At 33.2% G+C, this 10,360-nt stretch overlaps 1 pseudogene; it reads right to left on the reverse strand.

The window, feature by feature from the left end:
• Positions 1-2,565: 2,565 nt before the first annotated feature.
• Positions 2,566-5,440, reverse strand: LOC149885119 (uncharacterized; annotated as a pseudogene).
• Between the last annotated feature and the right edge of the window lie 4,920 nt (positions 5,441-10,360).

Below are 10,360 nucleotides of genomic sequence, written 5' to 3' on the forward strand. Positions count from 1 at the left end.
TTTTTCGGAACATTTCAAATTTGAAAATTTTTGGAACTTTTAAACTATGAACAAAAACTTTGACAACAGATGGAGTAACAATCTGTTGAATTTGTAACTCAATAGCGTTTTATAAGTATAGAGAGTAAGAGGCTTGACATTGCTTATTTATTTGAAGATTCTTTTTCTTGACGCTTTGTAATTCTATTTTATAAATTTGTTTGATAAGTTTCTTATATTATTATACTTGAAATGTCTTGTTATTTCTCGGAACTTTTGAAGAACAATTTTGTAACAGATGGCATTACTATCTTTAGTTTTGTAATTCAATGGTGTTTTATAAACATTTCTAGTTGGGTTTACAAAATTTTAAACTTTCTTACCTTTTTTCAAGCTTTATCTTTGTTATATTACTTTGTTTCATAAATTTTAGAGTCTTGAAACAATATATTAGAGTTAGAGTCTTGAAACAATATATTCTTTTAACATTTCTTTTTTAAAATCTGTAAGCATATTATAGCTAAACAATATGTCAAAATTCATTGTAAAACTATTAACTTTTTAACTTTTTTATGAAAACTTTAAAAACACATTACTGTACAATCTTAGAAATAATATTCAACAGCATTTTATCATTATTTTAAGTAAGGTTATAAAGTATTTCTTTATTTTTGTTCATTGACAAGAGTAGATGATTGTAACTATTATTATTTTTAATTTCTATAATAAATTTGTTATTCTTAAAATGTCTCTTTATTTCTCGGAACATTTTGGTTTTTATAAAACCGTTAATCAACAGATGGATTTGCAATTGTAAAATAAAATATGCTTTAAATATTAGTTTATTAAATATTTTACCTAAAAATTATAATAAATGAAATATATATATTTAAATTTTTTTACTTTTAAACAAAAACTAATTTTGCCAACACACAAATTGTTTAAAAAGTATTTTTCAATAGCATTTTACAATTATTCTATTACATTATGGATTATTACATGTTTAAAATTGCTAATTCTGTTTTTGATAATTCCATTTATCAAGTTTTGGAAGGGCTTGTCTTAGGACTGGCCTCTTAATTTAATTTTATATCAAATATTTTACTAAAGTTAAGTTTCTACAAAAAATTACTCAACAGATGGAGTTGCAATCTTTTGAACAAACTATTCTTTTAACATTAATTTCTTTATTTAGGTTAACATATTATACCTAATTTAACCTTAATTGTATGTATAAACTATTTTTGTTTATACTTAAAACCAAAACTTTGGCAACAGATTAAGTTGAAATCTTTACAATTTATAACTCAATGGCGTTTCATAAACATGTAAAGTTGAATACTATAAGTTTAACTAATAATTTGTTGACGTTCATCTATTTTGATTCTCTTCATTTATTATATACTTTTGTTTAATAAACTTTGTTACATAACAATTTGGTTGATTCTGAACGGGCTTGTCCTTGGGAACTTGCCCTATTTTAATTTTATAAGTTTATAGCATAAAACTAAAAAATTATGTTTTAAACTAATGCACAACAATATGGCCAACAGATGGAGTTTCAATCTTAAGTCAAAATAATCAATGCTGGTTTACACATGTTTTAAATTAGGGTTTGACAAAATTTCTAAAAAATATTACCAAATCCAAGTTAGTTGGATTTGTAGGTCAATACTAATAACCTTTTTCCTTTACAGGACTTTTAGGTTGGTGTTCCTGCAGATCATCTTGGTTCTTTTCCACTTACAGTTAAGTCTGTTTTTGAAAGGACTTGTCTTTGGACTTGCCCAATAAGAATAGTATTTTATTCTCGGTATTCCTCGATATGTCTCGATTAGTATCGAATCGATTGCATTTCGAATCGAAGTATCGAAATTACTGGAATCGAATCGATTGTCTTTTCAATTCTTTTTTTTTCTCTCGATATCGAATCGATTGCCTTTTCGAAAAAAAATAAAATTCTCGATATCGAATCGAAATCATTTCAATTCAAAATCATTTCGAGATGCAGACCTTTATTACCCACCGTTCCTTGGTCGACGTCATGAAATAGTTAAGAGTTGTTTTGATTTCAATTCTGCCATTATAGAGGACAACTTAGTTACTCGAACTGATATACTTATTATTATATTCATAGTTTTTTGAAAAAATATATTATAAAATTCAATGTTTTTATAAGCAAAGTTAGAAAATATAAATCTTAATCTGTTTTATTTATTTGTTGTTTTTGTTTTGTTTTAAAATTTGAGTTAAGTATATAAATATGCAATAGGGTGTCCCAAAAAAAAAAAAAAAAGCTCTCTACTGATTCCCATTCTATGTGACCTAAATAAGTACTAAAAAAAATTTGACGGTTTTATTTTGACAGGAAGTGCTAGATGTAAAATTTGAGTTTTACTGTTTTAATGTTAAGCTAGCTTAACATTAATAGAAAACACATTTTAGAAAATTAAAACAAAACAATTAGATGCGTGTAAATCATTTCCAATTGTTTTCTACTATTTAACTTGATAGATTATATTTATAAATATGAAAATACAAAAAAAAAATACATGAAAACTAATATTTATTAACAAATTTAAGATTTTATTGCGGTGAAACATTTCTCAAAAAATACAACTTTTTGAACAGTTCCCAAGCTCCTTTTTAGTCATAGTCTTAGTCAAGTTTTTTCTAGACTTTTTAACTACAAAAAGTACATTTTGAAGGTGATCTTCATCTCTAGTAGCTGAAAGAAAATCTTTAATAAGCTTAATGTTTCTTTCTGCACCATCATTTACAACAGATATGTTTTTGATTCATGCAATAAAATCTAGCAACTGAGGATGGTTAAAAACATCTATAGTATTTAGACTATTATTAAGCCATTCTTTTATACTTGCTCTTGATATTTTAAATTGTTTGAAGAGAAGGTAGCTTTGCTCGGAAATCAACTCAGGTAGCTCTGTGGTCTCTCCAATTTGTACATTTGATGGTTTACAACGCTGAAATTCATTTGGCTCTTCAAACTCAATCAGAGCTAACAGCATTCTTAGCTTTGTTTCAGAAGGAACTTCTTTATCCCCAAAGGACAAAACACAGAGTTGCGGAGTTAAGTACCACGTATGGCGTCCCATGCTGAGAAGTAAAGCATTTCCAATATTCTTACTAACTTTTCTCACTGCATAAGCTGTCTGGATAGCTTTCAAATCATTGTAGGGAGCCAGAAATCCTAAAAAACTTTTTAAAAACCATGGAACATAGCAAATTGCAATGAACAAACTTGCATCCTTCAACTGCAGCACTTCTTTTTCTGTCAAGATATTACTGATATCTTTAGTCATATAAAGAGTCAGGATGTAGATCGCATCTGCTAAAAACCTTGCCTCATGGCAGGCGCCAGGTTGATGGAACTTAAAATCTTGTGCTTCCACTCCAAGGAAGAAGGAGGCAAGCTTACAAACTATACCATAATCATTCCTTGAAAACACTATATCAGTAGTTGCATTAGTCAAAAATGTCTTAGCTTCCTCTGCAATAGTGCGAAGAACAGAACCAATCTTCAGATCATCTCTTTGCCAGTCCAATTTACATAAATTTTTCACTTCATTCACTTTCTCACAGATTTCAGGCCACTTGTTCTTTAGCTTGACATAAAGAGCTCTTCTTGAACCTTTAGTTTTCTCACCAGTAAGGGCAGCCATATAGTGAGATACATGTAATTCATATATGTGTCTCCTACACATTATCCACAAAATTGGTAATTTCAAAATATCTGTAAGAATTTGGACTCCTCCATTTACTCTGCCTGTATTGCTTGCAGTTGTATCACAGCATATACCAATGATCTGCTCTGTACATCCGTAATATTCTAAAAGATTGTGCACTTGTTCTGCTTGGTCAACTCCCTTTGAAGAGGGACATTGAACAACACCTAAAAGATGGTCTTCCATGGTATCGTCATCCGAGGAACTCACTGAGACTGCAAGTCGCTCAATTTTTTGGATAATGTTAAGCCTAGTGGTAATTTGTTCCAACAGTTTGGTATCAAAATGAAGAATAAGCCGTCGGCCTTTAAGATGATTAGATATTGAAATCCACTCCGAGTCTCCTTCAAGTTCTACATATTTGAACTTTTTTCTATGAAGTGTGCTTCTTGAAAGCGGTATATCATTAATTTCTATACCTCCAGCTTTAAATACTTCACTTAAAATTGCCAGATGAGATCGTACACCAACATTGAACCTTGTTGCTGGAACAGCAGTACATTCAATGAGCTTTTCAACATTCAGTGCTAGATTTATCGTATCTCCAGAATTGTACCTAGGTATCATTTTATAATATTTTTCTACCTATTTATAATTATATACTTTTCAATAAAACAGCTTTAGCTTGTAAAAATTACAACTATGTTATTAAAATAATACTATACCTGCGTTTCCGACCGTTACCCAGGAAATCATCTTCCTCGCTGATTTCACAGTCCTCGTTTGACTTTTTTTCCTCACTGCTGAATTGAATCTCTTCTGTCATGGAGTCATGTAACAACAAAACATCATTGATATCTTTTAAGTTTTTCTGTCTCTCTAATTCTTTCTCTCTCAACTTATCTAGCTTGTTCTTTCTCCTGTTTGCATCCAGTACTCTTCTACTGTAGTCTTCATCGACTTTTGTTTCCATATATCCTTTCCTATGTAACTTCTGGTCTTCATAAAAACTAAGAAATATTTAAATCTATTAAGCCATTTATAAATAAATTAATAATTGTTCTAGTTTTTCTTGGAAGATGACCAAACCATGTAAAGAGTTAAACGTAAATATTTTAAAGGAAATGATATGCTATTACTTAAGTTACTTTTAATTGGAAAAAAAATCTCACTACTAAAAAAAGTGTTATTTAATGAACTTACTTTATATCTTCCAGCTTGGCATCATCTGTTCTCAATTTTTCAGCAAGAATATCTTTTTTAAAATTCTTAGTCGAGATGTCAAAAAGCTGATAGGATTCTGTGAGAAAATCTTTCTCTAACTTTGATTGCTTATCAAGACTGCTGTTCCAGTTTAGAGAAGACAATTTAATTAATTTCTTGTATTTTAAATTAAGTTTAATGATTTTAGTCTTTATATTGTACCCACAAATCACAAATTTCTTGCCAAACCCAGCATTATCCCAAATTTTTTTAATCCTAGATACCAAGCAAGAACTATCAGGATCTGTACAAACACCATTTTCACAAACAAGATCCTTGGATTTCGATTTCAATTTTCAACCAACATTAGTACAAGTGGGTTTGTATTTAACTTGTGACTCGTGAAGGATAAATTGATAGTATCTAAGAATATCACCATTAGATGGAAGCTGTCTCTGAGGTAACTCCCTCAGTGGGTACTTCAATAAGTAAATATACCTCAACCTTTCTGTATTTTTCCGTTTTATCTTATTCTGTCCTATCATCTTCTTTTTTTAAGCTGTTCTACCCATTTTTATATAAATTTCGAAATAATCAGTTTTTTAACTAAATTTATACAAAATGTTACACTTGCATCAAAAATCTATGAAGTCGTTATTCCCTCTCGTATAATATTTTATCTAAGTTTACCGTTACGGCTTTTATAACCGTTTACACGAGAATTTCTTCGTGCACAAATTAGAATTCCTTCGTGCACAAATAATTCCATTTAGAAATTTTTTCCTTTAAAAAAAATTTCTAAATGGAGTTATTTGTGAACCAATCCATGGGGAATTATACGAACTAATAATATTGTCCAGAGGAAAAAATATCAATCTCTAACAATGTTCATAGGGAATGATCCTATTCTTTAATAATATTCTATGGGAATTATTTGTGTACAAATTATTACATCATATTAAAACATATTGAAATACTAGACAGCGCTGTTTTTTAGTAAATACACATAAGTGTACAAAACCGTAAAACTCAGAATTTACATCTATCACTTTTAGTCATTAAAAAATTAAAAAAAAGATTTTGGTAGCTATTTAGGACCTATAGAATGGGGATCAGTTGAGAGCACATTGAAATTTTAAAAAAAGTGTGTTTTTGGGACACCCTAATATGCAAACATTGTTATAGAAAGAAAAAAAAAATATGGCCAACTTTTGTGCTGTATTTGTTCAAATTGCAATGAGCTTATGGAATCAATGCCTTTATGCTTCAGAATATATTTTGAAACAAAAGTGGCTGTAGTAAATGATTGCTTTGAAATATTTATAAATAAACCATCTAATCTATGCGCAAGAACAAAAACTTGATCACAGTACAAACATCACAATACTGTTAAATTCTTAATAGGTGTAAGCCCACAAGGTGTGAAAACATTTGTTTCTAAAGCTTAGGGAGAACACGTTAGCGATGAATACCTAACAGAGCATTGTTCAATTTTGAAAAACATCCTTCCTGGAGATGTTGTTTTAGCAGACAGAAGCTTTAACATTGCTGATAGTGTTGGCTTTTATTGTGGGGAACTAAAGATTCCAGGATTTATGAAAGGAAAGTTACAACTAACTTGTTTAGAAACAACCCGGAAAACTGCCTCTGAGTACACGTTGAGAGGGTTATTGGATTGTTATGCAACAAGTATAAAGTTCTACAAAGTATTATGCCATTAGATTACTTATATACTAAATATTCTGTATTATGGTAAATAGACAAAATTGTTATTGTTTGTTCTTCTTTGATAAATATATGTTATTCAATTATTCCTGTGGAATAGTTTTTTTAAAAATTTAACAGGATTGAATAATTAGTGAAACTAGAATTTGTAACAAAAAATAAACAGTATAAAGTATTTTTATTAAAAGACTAAACTTTTATTTCAATTTTATAGAATAATCGTTATCAATAAAAACTTTGTTTGCTTTTTTAAAGTAGCTGTGTTCTTTTAGTATGGATTTATTTGTTACGGTCCATTCTAGAACTTTCTAGATACAACAGAACATTCGAGAATCTCCCATAGAACCCTCTAGATATATAATAACGTTCCAGAATGTTCTGTATCTTTCTAGGAACTTTCTATTTTACTATAAATATTAAGTTTGTGATATTATTGTATTGGTATTACTGAATCAAAAATAAAAGCTTTACTGAAATCGAACTTTTCTTTGGATCTGTTAAGAAACATAACAGATTTTTGGCGACGAAGATCTCTCTATTTTCTAAAAACTACTCATGGAAGAAAAACACGGTGCTACTCTGGTAGCGATATTGGCAGAAATGCAGAAGCTGCAAGAAGCTAGTCAATGACAACTAGCCGAACAACAGCGACAAATCAAAGAGCAACAAGACGCCATTGTCAAACTGCTTGAAGCCAATGAATCAAAGGTCACTCAAGATTTTGCTGCTTTTGATTCAACAGCTGAATTATGGGTCGACTATCAGGAAAGATTCGAAACATTCGCTAAAGCTCGGGGTATAACAAGAAATAACAAAGCTGCTTATTTTCTCAGTTGTCAAACTCCAGTCATCTACAAACAGTTGTGCAATCTTGCAAGCCAACAAGAGACTCCTTTGACAGTCAACCATCTTTCGTATGATCAAATTGCTCAATTCATGAAAGAGCAATACAATCCAACCAAATTTCTTGTTCGTGAAAGATTCAAATTTTGGTCAAGCATTGGTCGAAATCAAGGTGAATCTATTCCACAACTGGTTGCTCGAATTCGACAATTGGCTGCAACATGCGACTTTGCTAACATCACAAATCCACTGGATGAAGCTCTTCGAACACATTTTATCTGCTCTATTAAAAATGAAGCAGTGCTCAAAGCTCTTTTCAAGTGCAAAAATGAAGATCTAACTTTCGCCAAGGCAGTAGAAATAGCAACCGAAACCGAGGAGGCCGCCAAGGTAGCCAAGGAAACTGCCGTTGGTCCCTCAAAGTCTCCGATGTCTCTCCCAATCAATAAGTTGAGGCAACATAAATCGGAATCCAAATCTTCAGCTCCTCGACAAAACAAATCTCAGACTGAGTCAACCGCTTGTAGAAGTTGTGGCAAATCGACCCATGAACGCAAAAATTGCCGTTTCAAGGACGCCGAATGTAATTTTTGTGGTAAAAATGGTCACATTGAAGCAGTTTGTTTCAAGAAAAAAGCTGAATCCCGAAAGACGGTCAAGCCTATATTCATTTATGGACAGACTAAAGCACTTCGCCAAGTCAACCAAATCAATGTTGATGATGAAATTACACAAAATCTCCAAATCAATGGGCATTCGATAAGATTCGAACTCGATACTGGAGCTCCCGCCAATTTCATCACCCATACTTTATGGCAAAGTTTGGGTAAACCACATCTTCAATCGTCGGATTTACAATTCGAGTCAGCAAGCAAGCATCAACTTCCGATACTAGGGAAAGTTGAATTATCAGTTAAAGCTCCAACAACCTGTTGCAAGATCTGGTTCCACGTAACTTCTGTTCCTGGACTAAATCTTATTGGCCGATCGGGTATTCGACTACTTGATCTTTCAGTTGATGAAAAGATTAAGAAATCATCCAAGAGTACTGTTGCTAAGGTCTTTGAGCATCTCAAACCTGACACAGATCTCCAACAAAGGTGCAGAATTCTATGTTCTGAGTTTCCAGACCTGTTTAAACCAGAATTGGGTTGTTTGAAAGACTTTGAACTTGAAATAAAATTCAAGCCTGACTACAAGCCTATCTTCTGCCGTCCAAGACCTGTACCTTTTGCTATTCAAGAAGATCTGGTTGACGCTTACGAAGCTGGTATCAAGCATGGTGTTTGGAAACGTACTCAATTCAACGACGAAGGTACACCTGTGGTTCCTATTCAAAAGACCGCGCTTCCGGGACAAACAAAACGAAAGATTCGAATTTGTGGCGACTATTCAGTCTCCATTAATACTCAGCTAGAACCTCATCGCTACCCAATGCCGTTGCCAGAAGACCTGTTGCGTAAACTGCGTGGCGGTTATGGATACACAAAAATTGACCTGGCTGACGCTTATAATCAAATTTGTTTGGGTCCAATTTCTCAGAGACGACTGGCTCTCAGTACACATACTGGTGTACTTCTTCAGCTACGTCTTCCATTTGGAATCACTTCAGCACCGGGGTACTTTCAAGAGACAATGGATAAATTAACAAGTGATCTACCTGGTGTAGCTGTCTATCTCGATGATATTCTCGTCAGTGGCAACAACGCAGCCGATCACATTTCCAGCTTGCGTGGTCTTCTACAACGACTAAGCAAAAACGGACTACGCTGTCGTCTAGAAAAATGTATTTTCGCTAGTCCTTCGATCGAATATCTTGGTCATATAATATCTTCGGAAGGTATTGCTAAAGGTAACAAAGTTGATGCTGTTTTGGCTATGCCAGTTCCTAAGGACGTTAATACGCTGCGATCTTTTCTTGGTCAAGTACAGTTTTACGGCAAATTTCTTCCTCCAAATTTGTCTATGACATTAGACCCGCTCTATCGTCTAATTAAGAAAGATGTGCCATGGCAGTGGACATCCGAACAACAGTCAGCTTTTGAAGCTGTGAAACAGTTGTTATCATCTGATTCAGTTCTTACTCACTTCGATCCTTCGAAACCGTTAGGAATGGCAATAGACGCTTCAGAAGTTGGTATTGGTGCCATATTGTTTCATCGATTAGCAGATGGCTCTGAACGTCCAATTGCAAATGTATCGAAGATTTTGACTGATTGTCAACGTCGCTACAGTCAAATTCACAAAGAAGCATTGGCAATAATTTTTGGCTTAAAAAAGTTTCATCAATTTCTTTTTGGTCGTCGTTTTACCATCGTCACTGATCATAAACCACTACTGGCTCTATTTGGTCCAACAAAGGCTACTCCAGCTATGGCAGCAAATAGACTGGCTCGATGGGCTTTAATTCTTAGCCAATACAATTATGAAATCGAGTTTCGTAAGACAGCTGAACACGGCAACGCTGACGCGCTCAGTCGATTACCGGTTGACCATGATCGCATTTTCGATGGGGAGGAAAGTAGTGAAGAAAATTTAATGATTTGTGCGGTGAAAACCGTTAGTCGTCAAATCAATATGCATGATCCGAATATCTTGGTCCGCGAGTCGAGCAAAGATCCTGTCATCGCTGCAGTTATTCGCAATGTTCGAGATGGTTGGGTCGAATCCGACAATAATGACGAGATACGGGAATTCCAAAAACTTTCCGAAGCTCTCTCAGTTTCAGGCAAATGCTTGTTCTATGGTCCACGTGTTGTCGTCCCCAAAACTCTTCAAGATCAAGTCTTGAAGATACTGCACCTAGGTCATTTCGGCATTCAACGAATGAAACAACTCGCACGATCTGCCGTATATTGGCCAGGCATTGATTCAGCTATCACTAATCTAGCACACCAGTGTACTACCTGTGCGGAAAATCAGAA

Source organism: Hydra viridissima, unplaced genomic scaffold (assembly GCF_058129835.1).
Source record: "Hydra viridissima isolate aposymbiotic clone 2 unplaced genomic scaffold, HvirCarnegie_v1 scaffold_8, whole genome shotgun sequence".
Classification (NCBI taxonomy): domain Eukaryota; kingdom Metazoa; phylum Cnidaria; class Hydrozoa; order Anthoathecata; family Hydridae; genus Hydra; species Hydra viridissima.